Below are 25,996 nucleotides of genomic sequence, written 5' to 3' on the forward strand. Positions count from 1 at the left end.
AACAGTAGAGAAGATTAGATCTTTTAAAGTAAAAAATAACTTGGCTGATAGGCAAACCCATTTGAGAACTTGCTCCACAACTTTCCAGCTATATGACCTTGAGGAAATTACTTAGCTAAGTCTTAGTAATCTAGCTTGTAAAATGAGGGCAATGCCAGCACCAGCTTCACAGGGTGGTTGTGAGGATTAAATGGCATCGTGCCTGTAAACTGTTTATCAAGGTGGCTGGCTTTTAATAAACACTGCATAAACATTGCTTACTGTTATTATTATTTTCAGTATTTTATTCTACTTGGGCTTCTCAGCTTCAGACACCCTTTTTCTTTCTGTTTTTGTGGTTTAAGTACAGAGCTGTGTTGAACTAGGGTTGAGTCTTACTAATTCAAGCTCCAGGCAACCAGATCTTCACTTTCTTCCTGCAATTCTATTTGCCACCCACCATATCAGTAGTGATTTCGTGCCAGATTATAGATTTTCATTCACACATTTTAATTTAGAACTTTCTCTTTTATCTGTTTTTCAAGCATATTGTGTTAAAATTCCCAAATGATACTCTCAGAGTTTGCTACAAAGTCCTTATGATAGCTTTTAGAAAACTTAAAGTTGTTCTTAGGGGAACAATCATTGCTTTGCATTTCGTTGCTGAATAGAAAATCTAGAAGAACAATATCAACTTTTAAATGAAATTATATGCCTGGAAGGGGAGTATAAATATAAAAAAAGGAGAGCACCTCATTATCATTCTTTCAAGCTGCTGGAGTGAAACTTGAGTCATTGCAAATTCCAATATCAAAAACTCTCTTGGATATACTAAAGAACGTCATTATGCACATAGCAATAAAATGAGGATGTTATTAGAGGGAGCCACTAAGAATAAAAGATAGCCAAAGCAGATTTCTAAAATGAATAATACAATAAGCTCGTTAATAAGTACTGCGAAATAGCTCTAAAATTTTCCAACTGAAACTGAATTCCTTGTGGTTCTTCACCAGCCAGGGGCATCATTTTTTTTTTTCTGCTTAAATTACCCATTCTTCTTTGCTGGCCCATGCAAGAATTGTCTACCTATAACTGTCTAAACACAAAGAAACGTTGGATTTCGGTATTGATATTTATCAGAGTACTCTTCAAAATAAGTGAAATTAGGCTTCTTTTTACGCTGGGGAATCTGCAAACGGCTTTTGAACGAAGAATAAGCATGTGAAGAAGTCATGCTTCACCATTTTGCTGTAATCTTCTAAACTGTCTTCATGACATAAAACTTTCAATTGCAGAACATTTAAGAATTATTGCATGTCTCTTCAATAAAGCTAGTCATTAAAGTTTATTTTTTAGTTGATAGTAGTATATTTAGAAATATACATACCAGTTCATTTTCTCTTGCCATTTCCGTTTACCTCGTACAGAGGTTTCAAGTGGGATCTCTGTCACATTCACATTCAGAGATTTTGGCCCTAAGAACTGTTCATTTTTAATGTTTGTAGTTTCAATAGTTTAACTTTTTCTTTTTTCTCATTTTTTTTTTGCTGTGTAATTATAAATTATAAATTTCTGAATTAATTAGCTGAGTAGGCTACAGTGTAGATAATAGAGCTAGTGTTAGATAATTTTTTTAATTTTAGATATTTTTATTTCTCCAAATTTGATATTTATCAGGAGTGACTGAAATAAAAAATATAATTGAGTCCCATCATCATCATCATGGAAATGGCTTTAAGAGAAAACTGGTCAGATGAATATTATTGCTTCCCATTTTCAACCAGTAAATAGTTGCCACAGATAAATTGACAGCCAGGAGTCTGTCGAGAATGCTCAAGATACGTTATATAATACAACATGCCTGTTCACAGGGGGAAAATTCCCAGGAAATAACTTATGTGTACGTCTTGATTTCATCATACAAGACAAGTACAAAAGCACCACCCATGCCTCTGAGAACATTGGACCATGCACCCTTGAAGAAAGCTTTGCCTCCTTCATCACGAACAATCTTCGACTAGCAGTCAAGTGTGCCTGTGTACATGATGTTAGTTCCTTTGCGCCCGGACTGCATCATCATGCGGCAGCGAACAGTGTCAAATGGATAGGAAGTCAACCTGGCAACAGCAGTGACAGTCTGTGCGATCATCCAGCTGATAACGATGTGAGTGTTCTTGGGATCTGGAAGCATTCCCTTTGCAGTGTCATAGATACCGAAGTAGGCAGCTTGGTAGATGATAATACCCTGCACAGATACGTTAAAGCCTTGGTACAGGCCCTTAATCCCATCAGATTTGTAGATCTTAGCCTCGGAATTCCCTTTCAGCTCCAGCTTTACCCACATCTGCTGCTAGAGGGGTATGGGCAAAATCAAGAGAGTACACAAAACACAAGGATGTGGCCCCAGCAGCATCGCCTGATGGCAGATTCCCTGCAAAGTAGCGCCAAAACTGGGTCCTCTTGTCCTCACCACCCAGGAAGATCTGCTTGTATTTATCTTTGAAGGCAAAGTTAAGGGCCTGGGTGGGGAAATATCTGATGACATTGGCCAGGTTACCGCGCCAGAAGGACAGGACTCCCTGCTCCTTGGGAACACCGACCACGCAGTCTATAATGCTCTTGTATTGCTTATCTGCAGTGATCTGCTTGCTGGCATGCTGTACCTGCAGCAGCAGCTTGACCCGCTCGATGGGCGCTACCGCCGTCTTGGAGATGGCTGCGGCCACTCCACCTGCCAGGAAGTCCTTGGCGAAGGACACAGCGGCATCTGTCATGCTGAAAGGAAAGAGGAGGCAGGCTGCTGCAGGACGGGACTGGGCCAGGAACCGGCTTTGACTCCGGGGCTGTGGGGCGTGTTAGATCATTTTTGAAGGCTTTTAGGTCTGTATGGAGGGCAAAAAGAAAAGGAAGTCGGGGAGTTCCCATACCCCACACTCTGTCCAAAGGTTAGGAAGTTGCGTCAAGGGTTCCTTTCCTTGGCTTCCACCATCTGAAGGCGTCTATAGCAAGAATTAGAATCAAAACCACAGAAACAAGAAATCAGCTGAAAATAAAACACTAAGAAATGGTAGTTTATTTTCTTTTGCCATTCTGCAAAGGAGGGTCGAATTTTTTGCAAAAGCTGATGGAGCTGCTGGCTGAGTTTTTCCCGGAGCAGGCAGGATGTCCATCCCGTCCTTCGCGCCTTCTCCCAGCTCCGGCCGGGTTCGCAGACTGAAGATTGACGCAAGGCCTGCGCCTCGCCGGGGACTCCGGCCAGGCCCCGCCCAGCCCAGAGGTAGGCTGCTCCCGCCGCGGGGGCGGCCCAGTCCCAACCACCGAGAAGAGGACCTTTGGTGTCCTAGAGCGGCCGCAGGCCGCGGGGCCGGGTTGGAGAACACCGAGTGCCTGAGGCCGCTTTTGCGGTCCCGCGCGGTCTCCTGCGTTCCAGGAGCCCTCACCTGATTCCCTACGCTGAGTGCGGCCCTCTGGCAGAACGGCGTCTGTGGCGAGGAGCGGGGTTCCAGCCTGCTGCGCTGACGCGGTCCCTGGTGTTTTCTGTGCGGTCCCTGGTGTTTTCTGTACTGGCCCTGGGTCGCCCTCGACGCTGCTTCCAGCCAGGAGTCTCCTTCTCACCGCAGAAAGGAGCTTCACCTGGGGCGGCCGGCGGGGAACCGAGAAGAACCCGCCGGGGAAGTGACTCCCAGGCCGCCAGACCTCGTGCGGATTGCGTCACTTTCCTCGGTTTTCTAGACCCCAATTTTGGGGTTGAATCCTTGCTGTGGTTTTGTAAGAATTAAATGATAAGGCGAACACCAATCATTGCTGCTTACTGAGTGCTTTCTGTGGGCCTGGCAATATTAACAGCTTAACACGAACTCGTTCCTGCATTCATTCGCTTCTGGCTGACTTTCCTATCAATACTGCAAGGTGCTGGAGGGGCCCCCACCCTTTGGTCAGTAAAACTGTCAGGGTCGGCCGGGTACGGTGGCTCACGCCTGTAATCCCAGCACTTTGGGAGGCCGAGGCGGGTGGATCACGAGGTCAAGAGATCGAGACCATCCTGGTCAACATGGTGAAACCCCGTCTCTACTAAAAATACAAAAAATTAGCTGGGCATGGTGGCACGTGCCTGTAATCCCAGCTACTCAGGAGGCTGAGGCAGGAGAATTGCCTGAACCCAGGAGGCGGAGGTTGCGGTGAGCCGAGATCGCGCCATTGCACTCCAGCCTGGGTAACAAGAGCGAAACTCCGTCTCAAAAAAAAAAAAAAAACTGTCAGGGTCACTGACCTTCTGAAGATGTTGAGGATGAGAGGTTTGTTGGATTCCAGAAGTGGAGACAGACTGAATAGTTAACTACAAAACACGCTTTTTAATTACGACTTTGAGAGCCCACAGCTGGAGACCCCTTTGGTGAGGAGTGGAGGTGGGGAGAGAGGAAGGGAAAGGCTTCCCTGAGGAAGTAATGTTGCAGCTGTGACCTGACAGATGGGGCCGAACCAGCTGGACTCGAATTGCGTTTCAGGCCTAGGAAATAGCATAAGGACTCAAGCTGTTTCCTTCCAGCTTGAGTCCCTGTGCTCAAACTGATATTTGGCACACACCAGTAGTGGAACGCCACTCAATGCCTTATTCTCTTCCCCTTCTCTCAGCTCTGTCCCCTCCACATGGTAGGAAAATGAAGCTGGTAACTAATTTTGGCCCGAATAGTCCTGTTATTATATCTATTGTACTCCGCCATGTGGGTTCTTCCTAACTCCTTTTGATCCAAATAGATATTTTTGAAAATGTGAAGAAAGCAGTATCATATCTTGTATGGTTTCTCATTGCCTTCTAAATCAGATATAAACAACAAAGTTGCTTGTGGTGTTCTCTGTCAAACCAAGGACCTACATTTAATTCCAACTTACACTCTGCCGCACCCTTTTTGCTATATTCCTTAGTTGATGTTGATTCCATTTGGAACCCTGTATTCAGCGTTGAAAGCATTGCATATTCTGAAGCAATTGTGTTCTTACTCAGCACAGGCATTTCTGTTATCCCAAGAATCTCCCTACCTCCAGAACATGTTTACTTCTTAATCACTTCCTGATAGTAGAGAAGACTACTATTACTGTAAATAGTTACAATTATTGAATATAGGCATGTTTTTGAATTAGAAGAATCCTATCCCAATCCAAGGTATAATTTGCTGATCCCATACTGATTCCTTTTCTTCCCACTCCGTGTCCTTTCATCTGCTATTCCCGAGTCCAGATGCCAGCCAGGCATTTGAGAACCATCCGATGGTAACAGGATGGAGGCTGACTCAACTTCACTCCACCACCTGCTTTCCTGCCTTCAGGGAGATTTTTGTACATAGCTTATGCTTTAACTTCTGCTTGTTACTGTTCACAGCACTGTGATTCTACTATTTTTTGGGGGGGGAGAGGAAGGGAGAAAGGCAGGAAGGCAGGGAAGGAGGAAGGGAGGGAAGGAGGAAGGGAGGGAGGAAGGGGGAGGGAGGGAGGGAAGGAAGGGAAGGAAGGAAATCAAGCAATGAGAGAGACATTGCCGACCTGGATCTAGAGGTTTACAAGTTGATTTCTTTTTTTTTTTTTTTCTTTTTTTTGAGAGAAGGAAAGAAAAAAATGAGTAAAGGAGAGGAAGAAAGAGGAAGAGAAAGAGGGAGAGTGATGGAAATATTGCTTTATTCTGAAAAAAATGGGTATTAATAATGGCCAATCAATGTTTCATTTAAACCTATGAGTAGGTGTGATGTGGTATTGACAAGAATGTATGTTTTGTGTATTTGAAGTAGAGAGCTCTATAGATATTTATTAAGTTTACTTGTTCTGGATCTGAGTTCAAGTCCTTGATATCCTTATTAATTTTCTGTCTCATTGAATCTATGTCTCCTATCTGGGTGTTAGGATCGTTAGCTCTTGTTGTTGCATTGATCCTTTTACCACTATATCTTTGTTGCTTTAAAATCTATTTTATCCGCTACGAGAATTGCAACTCCTGCTTTTTATTTATTTATTTATTTTTGCTCTCCATTTGGTTGGTAAATCTTTCTCCATCCCTTTGTTTTGAGTTTTTGTGTATCCTTGCATGTGAAACAGGTCTGGATGTAACATGCTGTTGGGTTTTGGCTGTGTCTTTTGATTGGGGGATTTATTCGATTTAGATTTAGGGTTACTGCCATTTGATGTTAACTGGTTGTTTTATCCATTCGTTGGTGTAAATTCTTCTTTATGTTGGTGCTCTTTACTTTTTGGTATATTTTTAGAAAGGCTAATACTGGTTGTTTCTTTCTGTGTGTAATGCTTCTTTCAGAAGCTCTTGTAAAGCAGGCCTGGTGGTAATAAAATCTCTGAGTTCTTGCTTGTTCATAAAAGATTTTATTTTTCCTTCAGTTGTGAAGCTTAGTTTGGCTGGATATGAAATTCTGGGCTGAAGGTTCTGTTCTTTGAGGATGTTGAATATTGGCCCCCACTCTCTTCTGGCTTGTAGAGTTTCTGCTGAGAGATCTGCTATAAGTCTGATAGGCTTGCCTTTGTGGGTAACCTGACCTTTCTCTCTGGCTGCCCTTAGTATTTTCTCCTTCATTTCAACCCTGGTGAATCTAACGATTATGTGCCTTGGGGTTGCTCTTCTTGAGGAATATCTTTGTGGTGTTCTCTGTATTACCTGGGGTTGAATATTGACCTGCTTTGCTAGTTTAGGAAAATTTTCCTGAATAATATCCTGAAGGGTATTTTCCAGTTTGGATTCATTCTCTCTGTCGCATTCAGGTACACCTATCAAACGTAAATTTGGTCTTTTCACATAGTCCCACATTTCTTGGAGACTTTGCTCATTTTTTTTTATCCTTTTTTCTCAAATCTTGTCTTCTTGTTTTATTTCATTAAATTGGACTTTGACCTCTGATATCCTTTCTTCTGCTTGAACAATTCGAGTGTTTAAACCTGTGCATACTTCTCGGAGTTGCTGTATTGTATTCTTCAGTTCCATTAATTCACTTATATTCCTCTCTAAGTTGTTTATTCTCAATAGGATTTCGTCAAACCTTTTTTCAAAGTTCTTAGTTTCTTTACGTTGGGTTACAACATGTTCTTTTAACTCACAGAAGTTTCTTATTATCCATTCCCTGAAGCATGGTTCTGTTATTGGGATGTGCTCGTTCTCCATCAAGCCTTGTTCCATTGTTGATGTGGAACTGTGATCATCTTTAGAGGGAGAAGCATTCTGATTTTGAGTATTCTAAGCCTTGTTACGATGGTTTCTTCCCATCGTTGTAAATTTATCCTTCTGTCGTCTTTGAAATTACCAACTTTCAGATTAGGTCTCTTGAGTGGACATCCAAGTTGTTAGTTCCCAGGGCCAGAACAGCAGCAGTAAGACTGATGGTGCTTTTCTGCCCAGGATTCTCTTGTCTGGCTTCCTTCTTGTGTCCGTAATGGGCGACTCTGCCTTCCCGGGGCTTCAAACGTCGGTCAGAAGGGGAACCAGTCTCGTTTACTCTGCACTGAGAGCTGCTGCACCAAGGTGCCATCACAGCCGCTGTGCCGGTCTCAGGAGTCATGCTGGGGACCTGTGTGGGTCCTCCAAACCTTGGTCAGAAGGGGAGCCTGCCCTGTTTACTCTGCTCCGAGAGCTGCCACGCCAAGTGCCAGCGAAACCGCTGCGCCAGCCACAAGAGTCGTGCTGGCGACCCGTGTGACTCCACTGGGGTTCTTCTGCTCCGTGAGCAACCAGAATTTGTCTGAAAGTGTGACGTCCTCTAGTTCTCTGCGCTTCCACTGAGAGCTGCAATCCCGAGATGTTAGTGATCGGCCCTTTTGGATCGTTCCGTGATTCTACTTTAGGCACCTTCTATACATTCTTATTCATTACTTTTTTTTCTCCTCTTTCCTGTTTATAATTAGAAAGGTGCTTAACCTATTTTATTTCAGAAGCAAAAAAGAGATCGAATTATAATGATAACATGAGTATAGTATTATACTTGATATATGATCACCATTGATATGTTCCTCATCCTCCAACATCCCTTAGATGAATTCTCATAACCCTAGCCTGTCATCAGCAAGAATCCTGTTCGGTTGTGTTAGCCAAAGTCCTCCTTATCCTTGATGCTTCCTCTTAGCAGTTTTGTATTCACTTATCCTACCCTGTTCCTTGTCGATACATTCCCACATTTCCCATGCTGTATACAGAGTTGAGCACAATCTCTCTCCCCAACTGCGTAATCTTATTGCAGTGGTCCCTATCCCTATGGCAATGATCTTGAATAAAGTCCTCCATGCCGTGCTTTAAGAAGTGTCATTGATTTCTTTTACAAGGCCTGTCCTATGCAATGCAGAATATTTAACAGCATCCCTGGACTTTATCCACTGTATGCCATTAATACTACCCCTTCTTCATTGTGGCAAATATAAATGTCTCCAGACATTGCCAAATGTTTCCTGGAGGACAAAATTGTCCCTGGTTTATTCTAATATTAATCATTTCTCTTTTCTTGACACTTGCCTACCCAATGACTATTGAAAACTCAATAGTAAATATTTTGCATTTTGCATTTTGTTTTAGAAATAGTTAATATCAAGTTAACAGAAGTTTTACAAAATTAGATGTTCTAAACTCTTTATTAAACTCTGAAATAATGCCACCAAACCCTGGAATGCTTTTTCATCTTAGAATGTACCCTTTTTATGACCTGTGGATTTGTTGTTTAAAATTTAAAATAAGTTAGCTTTGAGTGAATGAATTATCTTAAAGCAAAGGTATAGTAACATTATGAAAAAGAGTATTAAGACTGATATAGCCTTTGGGAGAAGTGAATTTGCTAAATGAGTGACTTTGATAACATTTTTATGCACAGATATATGTACTTGGTTGATTTTTACAATTGCAATGTCTTTTGTATCTTTGATTTTCAAAAGATTTCTACAATAAGTACATTCTTACACTAAAACTTCTTGAACATCTTTCCAAGTTTAAAAAGTCAGAAATTTTTAGAAGCTGTTATATTTTACTTTTTCAAAAATGTTTTTGGCTGGGCACGGTGGCTCACACCTATAATCCCAGAACTTTGGGATCACAAGGTCAGGAGTTTAAGACCAGTCTGGCCAACATGGTGAAACCCCGTCTCTACTAAAAATACAAAAATTAGCTGGGCATGGTGGCACATGCCTGTAATCCCAGCTACTCAGGAGACTGAGGCAGGAGAATTGCTTGAACCAGGACCTGGGAAGTGGAGGTTACAGCGAGCTGAGATAGGGCCACTGCACTCCAGCCTGGGCTACAAAGCGAGACTCTGTCTTATAAAAAAAAAAAAAATTTTTTTTACTGTGAATTGAAAACTCATTATAAAAATTGCATTAAAAATGCAGTTTACTGAATTACTATAATAGGAACACCGTATAATCACCAATGCAGGTGAAGAAGCAGAATATTGGTAGGGCTCAGAAGCATCCCTACCTCCATGCCCATCCCCAGCCACAGCTTCCTCTCTCCTAAGTGTAGTTCCTTCCCGGCACTTATGGGTAATATGTAGTCACTTCATTGTTCTGTTTATTCTCTATTTTTAATTTTAATTTTAGAGACAGGGTCTCAATCTGTCACCCAGCTTGGAGTGCACTGGCACCATCATAGCTCACTGCTGCCTCAAACTCCTGGGCTCAAGCAACTCTCCATCTCAGCCTCCCAAGTAGCTGGGATTTTAGGTATGAACCACCATGTCTAGTCCTTTTTTAATCTTTCACCAAAAAATGTGCATCTGTTTACACTGGAGTTTAGTTTTGCTTGGTTTTGAAGTTTATACAAATGGAATTACATACTATGTGGTTTTTTTCTATCTAGCTCAAAATTATGTTTACGAGCTTCATCTGTATCATTATGTACATTACATATTATTTATTTGCACTGTTGTATTATTTTACATTCTAAGAATATATCACTACCCTTGATGAACATTTGCTTTTTTCTGGTTTTGGCCAATGATAATGCCTGTTGATACACATGTGCCTACATTTTTGTTGCCTATATATCTAGAATTAAATTGGTGCATTTAAGAAAACACATTCTACAAATTTATTGCAAAATACCAAACTGTTTCCCAAAGTGACTCTCTACTTATATCTCCACCAGCAGTTTATGAGAGTTCTTGAATTTTCATATTCTTGCCAACACTTGGTATTTTTAGTCTTTTTTATATGTAGCCATAGTGGTGGGTTTCTAGTGGCTTTAATTTGTATTTGCCTGATTCATAATGAGGTAGAGCACCTTTTCATGTGTTTATGAAAAGATATCTTCTTCTTTGACATCTGGTCAAAATGTATCCTAAGTGTCTGGTCAAGTTTCTTGACCATTTTTCTATTGAGCTTACCTTCAATCTTTTTCTTAGTATTTTGTAGTAAATATTTTCTCAATATGAGTTACTGTGTTTCATTTCATTTCATGACTTGTTTCTTTACTTTTCAGTTTTCAACTTTTCTAAGTACTCTGTATTAGGAATACATCTTATGCATAACATTTAATTAGATTTTGTGGCATAATTCTTCTGAAAGTCATTCTGTTTTCATAGGCAAATGTATTGATATAATAGACATCCATTTTATGTTTCTTGGTTTTTATCTTTTATTATGTGATTGATATCTTTTTTATGTTTGTATTTTATATTTATAGGTGTTCCTTCTAAAAATGTAAAAAATTGCATTCTATGTTGTTTTTAGGCTGGATGTTACCATAACTTTCTTTTTCTTTCTTCTTTTTTTTCTTTTCCTTTTCTTTTTTTTGTTGTTGTTGTTGAGACAGGGTCTCCCTCTGTCACCCAGGCTGGAGTGCAGAGGAGTGATCATGGGTCACTGCAGCCTTGACCTTCCGGGCTTAAGCAATCCTCACCTCAGCCTCCCAAGTAGCTGTGACTGTAGGTGAGTGCTACCCCACCCAGGTAATTTATTTTTCTTTCATTTTTAGTAGAGACAAGGTTTTACCATGTTGGCCAGGCTGGTGTCAAACTCCTGACCTCAAGTGATCCATTCGCCTCAGCCTCCCAAAAGGCTGGGATTATAGATGTGAGCCACCATGCCAGGCCCATAACTTTCTATAAACTATTTTATTCTCGCCAGGCGTAGTGGCTCACACCTGTAATCCCAGCACTTTGGGAGGCCACGGTGGGTGGATCACCTGAGGTCAGGAGTTCGAGATCAGCCTGATCAACCTGGAGAAACCCCATCTCTACTAAAAATACAAAATTAGCCGGGCATGGTGGCACATGCCTGTAATCCCAGCTACTAGGGAGGCTGAGGCAGGAGAATCACTTAAACCCAGGAGGCGGAGGTTGCAGTGAGCCTCACCATTGTACTACAGCCTGGGCAACAAGAGCAAAACTCTGTCTCAAAAAAAAAAATTATTCTCGGCAGCTCTCAGGGAAGGCGCTGAGAACTAGAGGAGACAAAGTCTGGTCGCTCACGGAGCAGAAGATCCCTCAGTGGTGGAAACACACGAGTAGCCAGCGCGACTCTCGTGGTCAGCGCAGCGGTTCCGCCAGCACCTCGATGCGGCAGCGCTCGGCGCAGAGTAAACCGGACCGGTTCCCCTTCTGACCGAGGTTTGGAGCCCCGGGAAGGCAGAGTCGCCTACTACGGACACAAGAAGGAAGCCAGACAGGAGAATCCTGGGCAGAAAAGCACCAACAGTTTTAACGCCGCTGCTCTGGCCCGGGGAACTAACAACCTGGATGCCCACTCAAGAGACCTAATCTGAAAGTTGGTAATTTCAAAGAGACAGGAGGGTAAACTTACAATGACGGGAAGAAACAAGCATAAAAAAGCTGAGAATACTCAAAGTCAGAACGCCTCTCCCTCTAAAGATGATCACAGTTCCACATCAACAATGGAACAAGGCTTGATGGAGAACAAGCGCCTCCTGATGACAGAATCACTCTTCAAGGAATGGATAATAACAAACTTCGGTGAGTTAAAATAACATGTTGTAGTCCAACGTAAAGAAACTAGGAACTTTGAAAAAAGGTTTGATGAAGTCCTATTGAGAATAGACAACTTAGAGAGGAGTATGAGTGAATTAATGGAAATGAAGAATACAATACAGGAACTCCGAGAAGTATGCACAGGTTTAAACACTCGAATTGTTCAAGCAGAAGAAGGGATATCAGAGGTCAAAGTCCAACTTAATGAAATAAAATGTGAAGAAAAGATTAGAGAAAAAAGGATAAAAAGGAATGAGCAAAGTCTCCAAGAAATGTGGGACTATGTGAAAAGACCAAATTTACGTTTGATAGGTGTACCTGAATGCGACAGAGAGAATGAATCCAAGCTGGAAAATACCCTTCAGGATATTATTCAGGAAAATTTTCCTAAACTAGCAAAGCAGGTCAACATTCAACCCCAGGTAATACAGAGAACACCACAAAGATATTCCTCAAGAAGAGCAACCCCAAGGCACATAATCGTTAGATTCACCAGGGTTGAAACGAAGGAGAGGATACTAAGGGCAGCCAGAGAGAAAGGTCAGATTACCCACAAAGGCAAGCCTATCAGACTTATAGCAGATCTCTCGGCAGAAACTCTACAGGCCAGAAGAGAGTGGGGGCCAATATTCAACATCCTCAAAGAACAGAACCTTCAGCCCAGAATTTCATATCCAGCCAAACTAAGCTTCACAACTGAAGGAAAAATAAAATCTTTTATGAACAAGCAAGAACTCAGAGATTTTATTACCACCAGGCCTGCTTTACAAGAGCTTCTGAAAGAAGCATTACACACAGAAAGAAACAACCAGTATTAGCCTTTCTAAAAACACACCAAAAAATAAAGAGCACCAACATAAAGAAGAATTTACACCAACAAATGGATAAAACAGCCAGTCAACATCAAATGGCAGTAACCCTAAATTTAAATTGACTGAATTCCCAATCAAAAGACACAGCCAAAACCCAACGGCATGTTACATCCAGACCTGTTTCACATGCAAGGATACACAAAGACTCAAAACAAAGGGATGGAGAAATATTTACCAGCCAAATGGAGAGCAAAAATAAATAATAAATAAATAAAAAGCAGGAGTTGCCATTCTTGTATCGGATAAAATAGATTTTAAAGCAACAAAGATATAGTGGTAAAAGGATCAATGCAACAACAAGAGCTAACGATCCTAACACCCAGACAGGAGACTTAGACTCAATGAGACAGAAAATTAATAAGGATATCAAGGACTTGAACTCAGATCCAGAACAAGTAAACTTAATAAATATTTACAGAGCTCTCCACTTCAAATACACAAAATATATATTCTTGTCAATACCACATCACACCTACCCATTAGTTTAAATGAAACATTGATTGGCCATTATTAATACCCAATTTTTTTCAACATAAAGCAATATTTCCATTTACTCTCCCTCTTTCTCTTCCTCTTTCTTCCTCTCCTTTACTTATTTTTTTTTTTCTTTCCTTCTCTCAAAAAAAAAAAAAAAGAAATCAACTTGTAAACCTCTAGATCCAGGTCGGCAATGTCTCTTTCATTGCTTGATTTCCTTTCTTCCCTTCCCTACCTCCCTCCCTCCCTCCCTCCCCGCTTCCTCCCTCCCTCCCTCCCCGCTTCCTCCCTTCCTTCCTTGCTTCATCCCTTCCTTCCTCCCTACCGTCCTTATTCCTTTCCTTCCTGCCTTCCTCCCCCCCACACACACAAAAAAAAATTATTCTCTATTTCTTTTCAATATACATACTATGCATATATATATGTATAAAATTCCCCATTATGAACAATAGGTCTTTTTTATTTCTACTCTCTGCCCTCTAAAACCTGAGTTAAATTAAACTGTATTTTTTATATTCTTATAATGTTTACTTCTGTATCTTGAAATGTGGTTCTATATTTATCACTTGATCTGTCAACTTTAAAACCTAACTTTGTAACCTCAGCTATAACTTAGAGAAAATCAACATGTTACATACCTCCCACCTTTTTACTCTTTCTCCTCTCCTCTTTTGTGAATTATATATATTTCTATTTTTACTGTAGCCCTCATGGTTGTTTTATTTTTAGTCTTAAGTTAAGTTAAATGGAATCACTGCTTTCCACAGGCACTGTTGGAAATAATGTTAGTGTCCCAGTGTTGTTAGGAGGACCAAATGAGAAAGAATCAACATTCATTAAATTTTACTGAGAATTTAGTGTATCGTAAGTCCTATGCCAGGTGTCTGGGAATATAGAGGGCAACAACATTGTCTCTGCTTTTGGGGCGCTCCCATGCTCATGGAAGTGACAAAGAATTTCAGTCCAGTGTGATAAGACATGTGCCAGAGATGAGTACCCTGTGCTCCACACCAGAGAGAAGGTGTTTCTAACTCAAGCTTGGGAATACAGAAATGATCGGATTCCGGGAGGAGGTGCTACTGATATCTTATTCATGTGTCTTGAAGCCTGAATAAGATATCGCTGACTGATAAAGGGATGAAAGGAATTATTGGTCTAGAAAACATCAATGGCAGAGGCATGAGAGAGAACCATGTTCAAAAATTTGTAGTAATCCTGAACTTAAGTCTGGACTTAAGCTAGTGTGAGTGGGGAAAAGAGAATCAAGGGAACTAAAGAAATGGGCAAGAGGGCATTCATGAAGGCTGTATGGAACTACTGTGGAGTCTTAAGAACAAAAGTGACTGACTGGATTTGTGTTTCTGATGAACATTGGCAGCAGCAAGTGTGGACTCAATGAAGCTAGACTGGAGGAAGGAGATGAGTTACATAGTCACCACTCTCCAACAAGGTGATTCTTTGTGAGACTGACACCAAGACTTTAAACTCTTCATGAGGAGTGACTGAAAATGGACTAGAATGAGACTGGTTCAGGCTGACTTCCACTGAGCTGTTGATGTCCCGTATAAGAGGGGATTTAAAATGAAATTACCCAGACTTTAGGGAATGAACTGATATTGGCCAATGTATTTTGATGTAATTATCTTTGGGAACTGGCTCATATCCCTATTTGGACAGAGGGTGAGGGGAGGGAAGGGGGATTGAGGTTTTTGTCTGCAAGGAATGTCAGCCATACTGAGAAAGAAAACTGGCAGGTTTCAACTGGGTAAGGGGAAAACTTCCTCCTGTTTCTGGTGCTATAGTCAGTTTGGAATAAATTCAAAGCCATGGAGAGTCCTGGGGCATATCCAGAGGGGAAGCCACCCCTGGACAGGTGGATATTGGCTAAGAACAGGATCTCTGGGACCTTTGCATGGGTCTGGGCCTGTGCAGGCTGTAAGTAACTACCTCACTCTGCTTCCTTTTTTTAATTCCTAAACCTGCAGTGAAGTTGTGTCAAAAGTTATAGTCTGGACTTGGTTATACTGTGGGGAATTCAGGAAGGGCCTAGCCAGTCTTTGGAAAGAAATGCCAAAGAGAGAGCAGTACACTTGTTGGTAACGGAAGTCATCTGCAGAAAGACACACTCAACTGAGCTGTCATTGTGGTCTTACAGAAAGACATGCAGCCTTAGAGCCTTAGAGGGCACATGGCCCCTGGAGACTTGCTAAAGAGACCATATGGTGGAAATTGAGAGTTCTCAGAAGCAGCTGGTAAGTCATCTGATGAGGGCTTTCTGGAAATTAATCAGGATTGAAGCCATTATAGTTTGTGCCATAAGAAAAAGGGATTTCCTTATTTTATACCCACAGGATAGTGTGATCTTGCACAATGAGGTCACACAGTCATCCATGAAAACAAGGATGAGGGCCAAATAATGCAGAGGGAGTGATGGAGGAATACTGAAGACAGAAAATCAGCAGGGTGTAGTAACATTGAAATCTGGCCTAGTGGTAAATATTTGAAAATCGCAACCATAGAGATGAAAGTCGGGGCTATAGGTTTAGATAATATTGCCAGGAAAAGGGTACTGAGAAAGTACTTTATAAACAGTAAAACATTTCTAAATGTTAGCAATTAACTTCACATCCTAACAAAGTAGTCACATCATTTTATAAGCACATTTCATACATTTTTATTTAGTATGAATCTATATGTATAGATAGATATACGTGTGTGTGTAGTACGTGCTGTTTCTATGTTATCTTTTTTAATCCTCACCTTTTAAAGACAAAAACCTTTATGAAGTCCATTAAAGCTGTTGCTAAATTTCTTTAGTGCTAGAAGAGGATCTCTCAACCTTGGTAGTATTATTTGGGTGTGGGCTGGATAATTCTTTGACGTGGGATAGTCCTATGCATTGTAGGCTGTTTAGAGGCATCCCTGGCTTCTCTATCCATTAAATGCTGGTACCTCTACTCTGCCTCCTCCCTGGCCCGGTTAGTGTGACAAATTAAAACGTCTCTAGACATTGCCAGATGTCCCCTAGAGGGCAACATCAACCCTGCTTGAAAACCACTAGTAGACTATATGTAGCCGTAAGTTAAATAGTGCTAAATCTGAGATTTTTTTTTTTTCTTTTATTTTTTTGAGACAGTTTTGCTCTTTTGCCCAGGCTGGAGTGCAGTGGTGAAATCTTGGTTCACTGCAACCTCTGCCTTCTAGGTTCAAGCGATTCAACTGCCTCAGCCTCCTGAGTAGCTGGCACTACACTGTGCTACCATGCTCAGCTAATTTTTATATTTTTAGTACAGACAGGGTTTCACCATGTTGGCCAGGCTGGTCTTGAACTTCTGACCTCATGATCTGTCCACCTCAGCCTCCCAAAGTGCTGGGATTATAGGCATGAGCCACCGCACCTGGCTGAGATTAAAATATTTTAAAGCAATGAAATTTATGATGGGAACATCCTTTCAACATTACTGTAATAATTTCTAATTTCATCTGTTCTTTTTCTATTTTTTAATTAATTACTTAATTTTTACTTTTTCTTTTTTCTTTTATTTACTTTTTTTAAATAAAGACCGGGTTTCACCATGTTGGTCAGGCAGGTCTTGAACTCCCGCCCTCACGTGATCCGCCCACCTTGGCCTCCAAAGTGCTTGGATTACAGGCGTGAGCCACTACACCCGGCCTTATCTGTTCTATATACAATGCTCAGGCATTCATAAGTTTCAAGCTGAATGTCCTTTGTGGCATATTAAAGGAAGTATCAGCAGAACAATTAATTTCCCTCAAACTGATTTGAAAATTTGTCAGTATTCAGAGGAAGCCTAATTTGAAGTGTGATAGTGCTCGCTTGGTAAGCCTTTCCTTTTTCTGCAAGTTAAGAGTTTAAACAAGTGACAAGAAGATTATTTTTATTTCTTAAGAAAATGAATGTTTAAAGAATCTGTAAGCACTTTTGAATTACCATTTAGAATTTAGTAACTGATATATTAAGCAGAAATCATTCTGTACCATTCATTTAGAGTTGGACCACAAAAGCAACTCACTTGTAGCTTGATTCAATAATTCTCAATTAGCTTTGAAAATAAGACATTTTATCAAACACATCACATAATTTAGAACTTATTTATTTATAATTTATTCTGTACTTTTCACAATTACCTTGATTTAGAGAGAAGTTATCATAACAAACAAACAGGTGTTAGAAAAAAATGGCCTCCTGCTGTTAAGATCTGCTTGAATTTATGATTTTCTTTTCTTCTAGTTTAACCTCACTTTCAGTTTTCTGCCATTATCCAGAAAAGGAACACCACTAATCAAGAGGTAAATGGCAGTTTTATATTTTCATGGCTAAATAACACAGACTTTTAGTGCTTAAAGGAACTATTGCTACACCTTCATTACGAACATAAGAAACTGAGTTCTGGAATAAGTGACTTATTCCAGTGTTCATAGCTTCGGTGCCACTTCTTAATAGGGGGTCAGGAAGTTTCCTCAGATAACACGTGAAAGAAGTGTGCCCAAAGACTACAGAAGAGTGGAGAACAGAACTGTCTAGTAACATGAAAGAAAGCATGCCAATTTGGGAGGCAGAAGGATCGCAATTCAAATGGCTCTGTACCTGTTAGCTGGCTCTACCCCTAAATGGCTGGATTATTTGGAGGCAAGTTGGTTAACTTATCAGGTTCTCAGTTTCTACATTTGAAAAATGAGGATAGTGACACCTAACTTTCAGTTGTTGGAGAATTAGAAATAATATATGAATAATGTATATTGTATATCCAAACATGAATCACAGCTAAGTTGTATAGTAAATGCTGATTAATTCTAAATGTATTCCTAAGTATAAAAACAACATATATGTAATACATAATATAGATAAAAGCTATACTTATATATAGTCTATATTTTATATATAAAGGTTTATATATTTGAGATACAGTATATTTTAATTTTAATGTAATTGAATTGATCAGTATTCTCCTTCATAAGTCATATACACATATTTTCTTGTGTGTAAATAAATCCATTTGTTTTCCTGCTTTCCTCTTCTCCATTGTTTTTGAATTTAAGAAATGGGTTTGAGGGGAGGACTCAAGATGGCGCTGTGAGAACAACCCAGGATTGGAGCTCTTCTCGTTGAATCCGCAAACGGTGAGTCAGAGCGGCATTTCCAGACTGATCTTTGTTGCCCACAGAATGGGGAAACTCCCAAGTATAAAAAAGACACGGGACGCCAGGCAGTAGGTCTGCCTGGTGAAGCCAGCAGCCGGGGCAGCGGCGGCCGGTCCTACCCAGCAATCCCCACAGGGCGCGCTTGTCCGGGTGCCCTGTTGAACCGGCGACCTGAGACTTGAGAGGGCTGGATTTGAGACTGAACGAGACTTGGACAATAGGCCAGCCCAGGGGATTGCAGGGATTGGGATACCCAGTGGGACGAACAAAACCGCGATTTCAAACTATCCCGAGCAGATGGTCCGAGACGCTCTGTGGGGGAGGGGCGTCCACCACTACCGAGGCAACCCGCCCCAACTGAGATACACGCCCACTGCTGACGCAGCCAGCCGTTGCCGAGGCAACCCGCCCCAACTGAGATACACCCCCATTGCTGACCCAGCCAGCCGTTGCTGAGGCAACCCGTCCCTACTGAGATACACGCCCACTGCTGACGCAGCCTGCCGTTGCTGAGGCAACACGCTACAACGAAGAGACTCCGCCGCAGGGCGTGGCAGAGACCACAGCAAAGCCGGCGGGAACAGCGCGATCACACAACAGCAGGGCGGAGCCTCGGCAGCCAAACAGTGGCTAGTCTGCCTTCTAGCTGGGCAGGACACCTGATCAAACATCCAAAAATAAAGCCCAAACCCCTCAACACAGAGCATTTGAGAAAAAAAAAAAAAAAGAGTTTTTTAATGAGCTCTGTTGCAGCAGAATCAAACATAGCAGCCTAACAGCCCTGAATGAACAACAGAGTGCACAGCTCAGCAATTAAACCCCTATAAAGTAAAAACTGTCTCCTCAAGCAGCTCCCTGACCCCTCTATATCCAAAAGACTGACATTAGGCAGGCATCATCCTGGGACAAAGAGAGCAGAAAAAGAAACTGGTAGCATCCCTCGCTGTGCCACAGCTGCTAGAGGTGCACCCCAGACAAGCAGGGTCTGGAGCGGACCTCAGCAGTCGTACAGCGAAGGGGCTAGACTGGTAGAAGGAAAACCAAGCAACAGAAATACTTCATCATCAACATTCTGGGTGTCCACTCAGAGACCCAAACGAAAAGTCAGCAACTACACAGACGACCAGCGGACAAATCCACAAATATGGGAAGAAACCAGCGCAAAAAGGAGGAAAACACCCAAAACCAGAACACCTCGCCTCCTAGAAAGGACCAAAACTCCTCACCAGCAAGGGAGCAAAGCTGGACGGAGAATGACTGTGACGAAATGACGGAATTAGACTTCAGAAGATGGATAATGAGAAACTTTTGTGAGCGAAAAGATCATGTATTAAATCAATGCAAAGAAACTACGAACCTTGAAAAAAGATTTGAAAAAAGATTCGAGGAAATGATAACAAGAATGGATACCTTAGAGAGGAATATGAATGAATTAAAGGAGCTGAAAAACACAATACGAGAACTTCGCGAAGCAAACACAAGTTTCAATAGCTGAATTGACCAAGCAGAAGAAAGAATATCTGAAGTCGAAGACCAACTCAGTGAAATAAAACGAGAAACCAAGATCAGAGAAAAAAGCACAAAAAGGAATGAACAAAGTCTCCAAGAAATGTGGGACTATGTGAAAAGACCTAACCTATGTTTGATAGGTGTACCAGAAGGGGACGAAGAGAATGAATCCAAGCTGGAAAATACTCTTCAGGACATCATCCAGGAAAATTTTCCCCACCTAGCAAGACAAGCCAACACTCAATTGCAGGAAATACAGAGAACACCACAAAGATATTCCGCAAGAAGAGCAACCCCAAGGCACATAATCGTCAGATTCAACAGGTTTGAAATAAAGGAGAGAATACTAAGGGCAGCCAGAGAGAAAGGTCGGGTCACCCACAAAGGGAAGCCCATCAGACTCACAGCAGATCTCTCGGCAGAAACACTACAAGCCAGAAGAGAGTGGGGGCCAATATTCAACATTCTTAAAGAAAAGAATTTTCAACCCAGAATTTCATATCCAGCCAAACTGAGCTTCAGAAGTGAAGGAAGAATAAAATCCTTTGTGAACAAGCAAGTACTCAGAGATTTTGTCACTGCCAGGCCTGCTTTACAAGAGCTCCTAAAAGAGGCACTACACATAGAAAGGATCAATCAGTACCAGCCATTCCAAAATCACACTGAATGCTAAAGAGCTTCAACATAATGAAGAATCTACAACAACTAACAGGCAAAACAGCCACTTAGCATCAAAATGGCAGTATCAAATTCACACATAACAATATTAACCCTAAATGTAAATGGACTAAATGCACCAATCAAAAGACACAGACTGGCAAATTGGATAAAAATCCAAAACCCATCAGTGTGCTGTATCCAGGAAACCCATCTCACATGCAAGGATACACAAAGGCTCAAAATAAAGGGATGGAGGAAGATTTACCAAGCAAATGGAGAGCAAAAAAAAGCAGGAGTTGCAATTCTCATCTCTGATAAAATAGACTTTAAAGCAACAAAGATCAAAAGAGACAAAGAAGGCCATTACATAATGGTAAAAGGATCAATACAACAAGAAAAGCTAACGATCCTAAACATATATGGACCCAACACAGGAGCACCCAGATACATAAGGCAAGTTCTTAATGACTTACAAAAGGACTTAGACTCCCACACAATAATAGTGGGAGACTTTAACACTCCACTGTCAATACTAGACAGATCAACCAGACAGAAAATCAACAAGGATATCCAGGGCTTGAACTCAGACCTGGAGCAAGCAAACCTGGTGGACATTTACAGAACTCTCCACCCCAAATCCACAGAATACACATTCTTCTCAGCACCACATCACACCTACTCTAAAATTGACCACATAATTGGAAGTAAAGCACTGCTCAACAAATGCAAAACAACTGAAATCATAACAAACAGCCTCTCAGACCATAGTGCAATCAAGTTAGAACTCAGAATTCAGAAACCGACCCAGAACCGCACAGCTTCATGGAAACTGAACAACTGGCTCTTGAATGTTGACTGGGTAAACAACGAAATGAAGGCAGAAATAAAGAAGTTCTTCGAAACCAATGAGAACGAAGACACAACGTGCCAGAACCTCTGGGACACATTTAAAGCAGTCTCTAGAGGAAAATATATAGCAATAAGTGCCTATATGAGGAGAATGGAGAGATCCAAAATTGACACCCTATCGTCAAAATTGAAAGAGCTAGAGGAGCAAGATCAAAAAAACTCAAAACCCAGCAGAAGACAAGAAATTACTAAGATCAGAGCTGAGCTGAAGGAGATTGAGACACGAAAAACCCTTCAAAAAATCAATAAATCCAAGAGCTGGTTTTTTGAAAAGATCAACAAAATAGACAGACCACTAGCCAGATTGATTAAAAAGAAAAGAGAGAACAACCAAATAGATGCAATAAAAAATGATAAAGGGGAAATCACCACAGATTCCACAGAAATTCAAACCATCATCAGAGAATATTACAAACAACTCTATGCACATAAACTAGTAAACCTGGAAGAAATGGATAAATTCCTGGACTCCTGTGTCCTCCCAAGCCTCAACCAGGAGGAAGCTGAAACTATGACTAGACCAATAACAAGGTCTGAAGTTGAGGCAGCAATTAAGAGCCTACCTCACAAAAAAAGCCCAGGTCCAGATGGGTTCACAGCCGAATTCTACCAGACACACAAGGAGGAGCTGGTACCATTCCTTCTAAAACTATTTCAAACAATCCAAAAAGAGGGAATCCTTCCCAAATCATTTTATGAGACCAACATCATCCTGATACCAAAACCCGGCAGAGACCCAACGAGAAAAGAAAACTTCAGGCCAATATCCATGATGAACATAGATGCAAAAATCTTCAATAAAATATTGGCAAGCCGATTGCAACAGCAAATCAAAAAACTTACTCATCATGATCAAGTAGGATTCATCCCAGGGATGCAAGGCTGGTTCAACATACGCAAGTCTATCAACGTAATTCACCACATAAACAGAACCAAAAACAAAAACCACATGATTATCTCAATTGACGCAGAGAAGGCATTTGACAAAATTCAACAGCCCTTTATGCTAAAAACCCTCAATAAACTCGGTATCGATGGAACGTATCTCAAAGTAATAAAAGCTATTTATGACAAACCAACAGCCAATATCATACTGAATGGGCAAAAACTGGAAGCATTCCCTTTGAAATCTGGCACTAGACAAGGATGCTCTCTCTCACCACTCCTATTCAATATAGTACTGGAAGTTCTAGCCAGAGCAATCAGGCAAGAAAAAGAAATAAAGGGTATTCAAATAGGAAAGGTGGAAGCCAAATTGTCTCTATTTGCAGACGACATGATAGTATACCTAGAAGACCCCATCGCCTCAGCCCAAAAACTCCTGAAACTGATAAACAACTTCAGCAAAGTCTCAGGATATAAAATCAATGTGCAAAAATCACAAGCATTCGTCTACACCAATAACAGACTTAAGGAAAGCCAAATCAAGAGCGAACTGCCATTCGCAATTGCTACAAAAAGAATAAAATACCTTGGAATACAACTCACAAGGAACGTAAGGGACCTCTTCAAGGAGAACTACAAACCACTGCTCAACGAAATCAGAGAGGACACAAACAGATGGAGAAACATTCCATGTTCATGGTTAGGAAGAATTAATATCGTGAAAATGGCTATACTGCCCAAAGTAATTTACAGAATCAACGCTATCCCCATCAAGCTACCATTGACTTTCTTCACAGAACTGGAAAAAACCACCATGAACTTCATATGGAACCAAAAGAGAGCCCACATAGCCAAGTCAATTCTAAGCAAAAAGAACACAGCGGGGGGCATCACACTACCGGATTTCAAACTATACTACAAGGCTACAGTAATCAAAACAGCATGGTACTGGTACCAAAACAGAGATATAGACCAATGGAACAAAACAGAGGCACCGGAGGCAACACAACATACATACAACTATACAATCTTTGATAAACCTGACAAAAACAAGCAATGGGGCAAGGATTCCATGTTTAACAAATGGTGTTGGGAAAACTGGCTAGCCATGTGCAGAAAGCAGAAACTGGACCCCTTCCTGACACCTTACACTAAAATTAACTCCAGATGGATTAAAGACTTAAACATAAGACCTGGCACCATAAAAACCCTAGAAGGAAATCTAGGCAAAACTATCCAGGACATAGGAGTAGGCAAGGACTTCATGAACAAAACACCAAAAGCATTGGCAACAAAAGCCAAAATAGACAAATGGGACCTAATGAAACTCCACAGCTTCTGCACGGCAAAAGAAACAGTCACTAGAGTGGATCGGCAACCAACAGAATGGGAAAAAATTTTCGCAGTCTACCCATCTGACAAAGGGCTGATATCCAGAATTTACAAAGAACACAAGCAGATTTACAGGAAAAAAACAAACAAGCCCATTCAAAAGTGGGCAAAGGATATGAACAGATACTTTACGAAAGAAGACATATATGAGGCCAACAATCATATGAAAAAATGCTCATCGTCACTGGTCATCAGAGAGATGCAAATCAAAACCACATTGAGATACCATCTCACGCCAGTTAGAATGGCGATCATTAAAAAATCTGGAGACAACAGATGCTGGAGAGGATGTGGAGAAAAAGGAACACTTTTACACTGTTGGTGGGAGTGTAAATTAGTTCAACCATTGTGGAAGACAGTGTGGCGATTCCTCAAGGCCTTAGAAATAGAAATTCCATTTGACCCAGCAATCCCATTACTGGGTATATATCCAAAAGACTATAAATCGTTCTACTATAAGGACACATGTACACGAATTGCAGCACTGTTTACAATAGCAAAGACCTGGAATCAACCCAAATGCCCATTGATAATAGACTGGATTGGAAAAATGTGGCACATATACACCATGGAATATTATGCAGCAATCAGAAATGATGAGTTCGTGTCGTTTGTAGGGACATGGATGAATCTGGAGAACATCATCCTCAGCAAACTGACACAAGAACAGAAAATGAAACACCGCATATTCTCACTCATAGGTGGGTGATGAAAAATGAGAACACATGGACACAGAAAGGGGAGTACTAAACACTGGGGTCTATTGGGGGGAAAAGGGGAGGGCCAGTGGGAGGGGGAGGTGGGGAGGGATAGCCTGGGGAGAAATGCCAAATGTGGGTGAAGGGGAGAAGAAAAGCAAAGCACACTGCCATGTGTGTACCTACGCAACTGTCTTGCATGCTCTGCTCACGTACCCCAAAACCTATAATCAAATAAAAAATTAAAAAAAAAAAAAAAAAAGAAATGGGTTTGAATGTATTTATTTAAGTGGGCTGAGCCAATGGTATATCACATGAAAACATTTTAATAAAGAGAAAACCTATGATTTTTGTTCTTTTTATAAATTGTGAAATACATATACATAAGAATGTATGAAATGTAAGCACATGATATAAATAGAAATAACAAAGTGTACATTAAGTATCTACTTTTTCTGTTACAAAATAAAACACTGTCAATAATTGGAAGCTCCTTTTTTGCCTTTTCCTGAACATGGCTCCTTCCCTTTCCATGGAAATAGTTACACTTACTTTAATAATAATCATTTTCTTGCTTCATTTTAATATTTACTCAATGCTGTGTATGCATCCCTCAATGACCAATTGTGTCTGTTTTTGAACTGTGTATAACAGAATCATAATGTATATATTCTGTTTCTATTTACTTTTGCCAAAATATTTTGTGAGATTCCCACATTTTGCTAGATGTCCATTTGGCTTCTGTATGGGGTTCCATTGTATGAGTGTGTCAGTACCCTTTCTGCTGTAATGCATATCTTAGTTATCTTCACCTTTTCCATATGACAAACCAGGCTGCCATGAATGTCCCAATATATGATTCTTAGTGTACATGCACAAGAATCTTTCTAGAGCACATACCCAGGAGTATAAATGAGGGTAAAAGTATGAGTGTATTCAGCTCTACTAAGTACTGCTAATCTCTTTTCCAATGAAATTGTATCAATTAATACTTCTATTAATACGGATAGGAGACTTCAATGTTAACTATATTTGATTTGAGGTTTTAATTTGCGTCTGTCTGGTTACTTGTCAAGTTGAACATCTTGTTTGCATTAGCTTTTAATTTCCTCTTTTGTAAAGTCCCTGTTCTAGTCATCTGCCCATTTTTCTAGTAGGCTGTATATCTTTTTCTATTGTTTTATAGTTCTTTATATATTCTTTATATTGGTTCCTTGTCAATATTTGACAAATTTATTTGCCTAATTTGTAGCTTGTCTTTCCATTCTCTTTATTATGCTTAAGTGTTTTTGTTTGAGACAGTATCTCACCTGTCCAGGCTAGAGTCCAGTGGCATGATCATAGCTCACTGCAGCCTGGAACTCCTGGGCTCAAGTGATTCTCCTGCCTCAGCCTCCTGAGTATCTGGGACCACAGGCATGCACCACAATGTCCAGTTAATCTTTAAAATTTTTTGTAGGGATAGGGTCTCACTATCTTGCCCGGGTTGGTATCAAACTCC

The 25,996-nt window shown here is 40.9% G+C and overlaps 1 pseudogene; it reads right to left on the reverse strand.

The window, feature by feature from the left end:
* Positions 1-1,804: 1,804 nt before the first annotated feature.
* LOC100386132 (ADP/ATP translocase 2 pseudogene) lies at positions 1,805-3,232 on the reverse strand (annotated as a pseudogene).
* Between the last annotated feature and the right edge of the window lie 22,764 nt (positions 3,233-25,996).

The sequence above is a fragment of the Callithrix jacchus genome, chromosome 2, assembly GCF_049354715.1.
Source record: "Callithrix jacchus isolate 240 chromosome 2, calJac240_pri, whole genome shotgun sequence".
In the NCBI taxonomy this organism is placed as follows: Eukaryota; Metazoa; Chordata; class Mammalia; order Primates; family Cebidae; genus Callithrix; species Callithrix jacchus.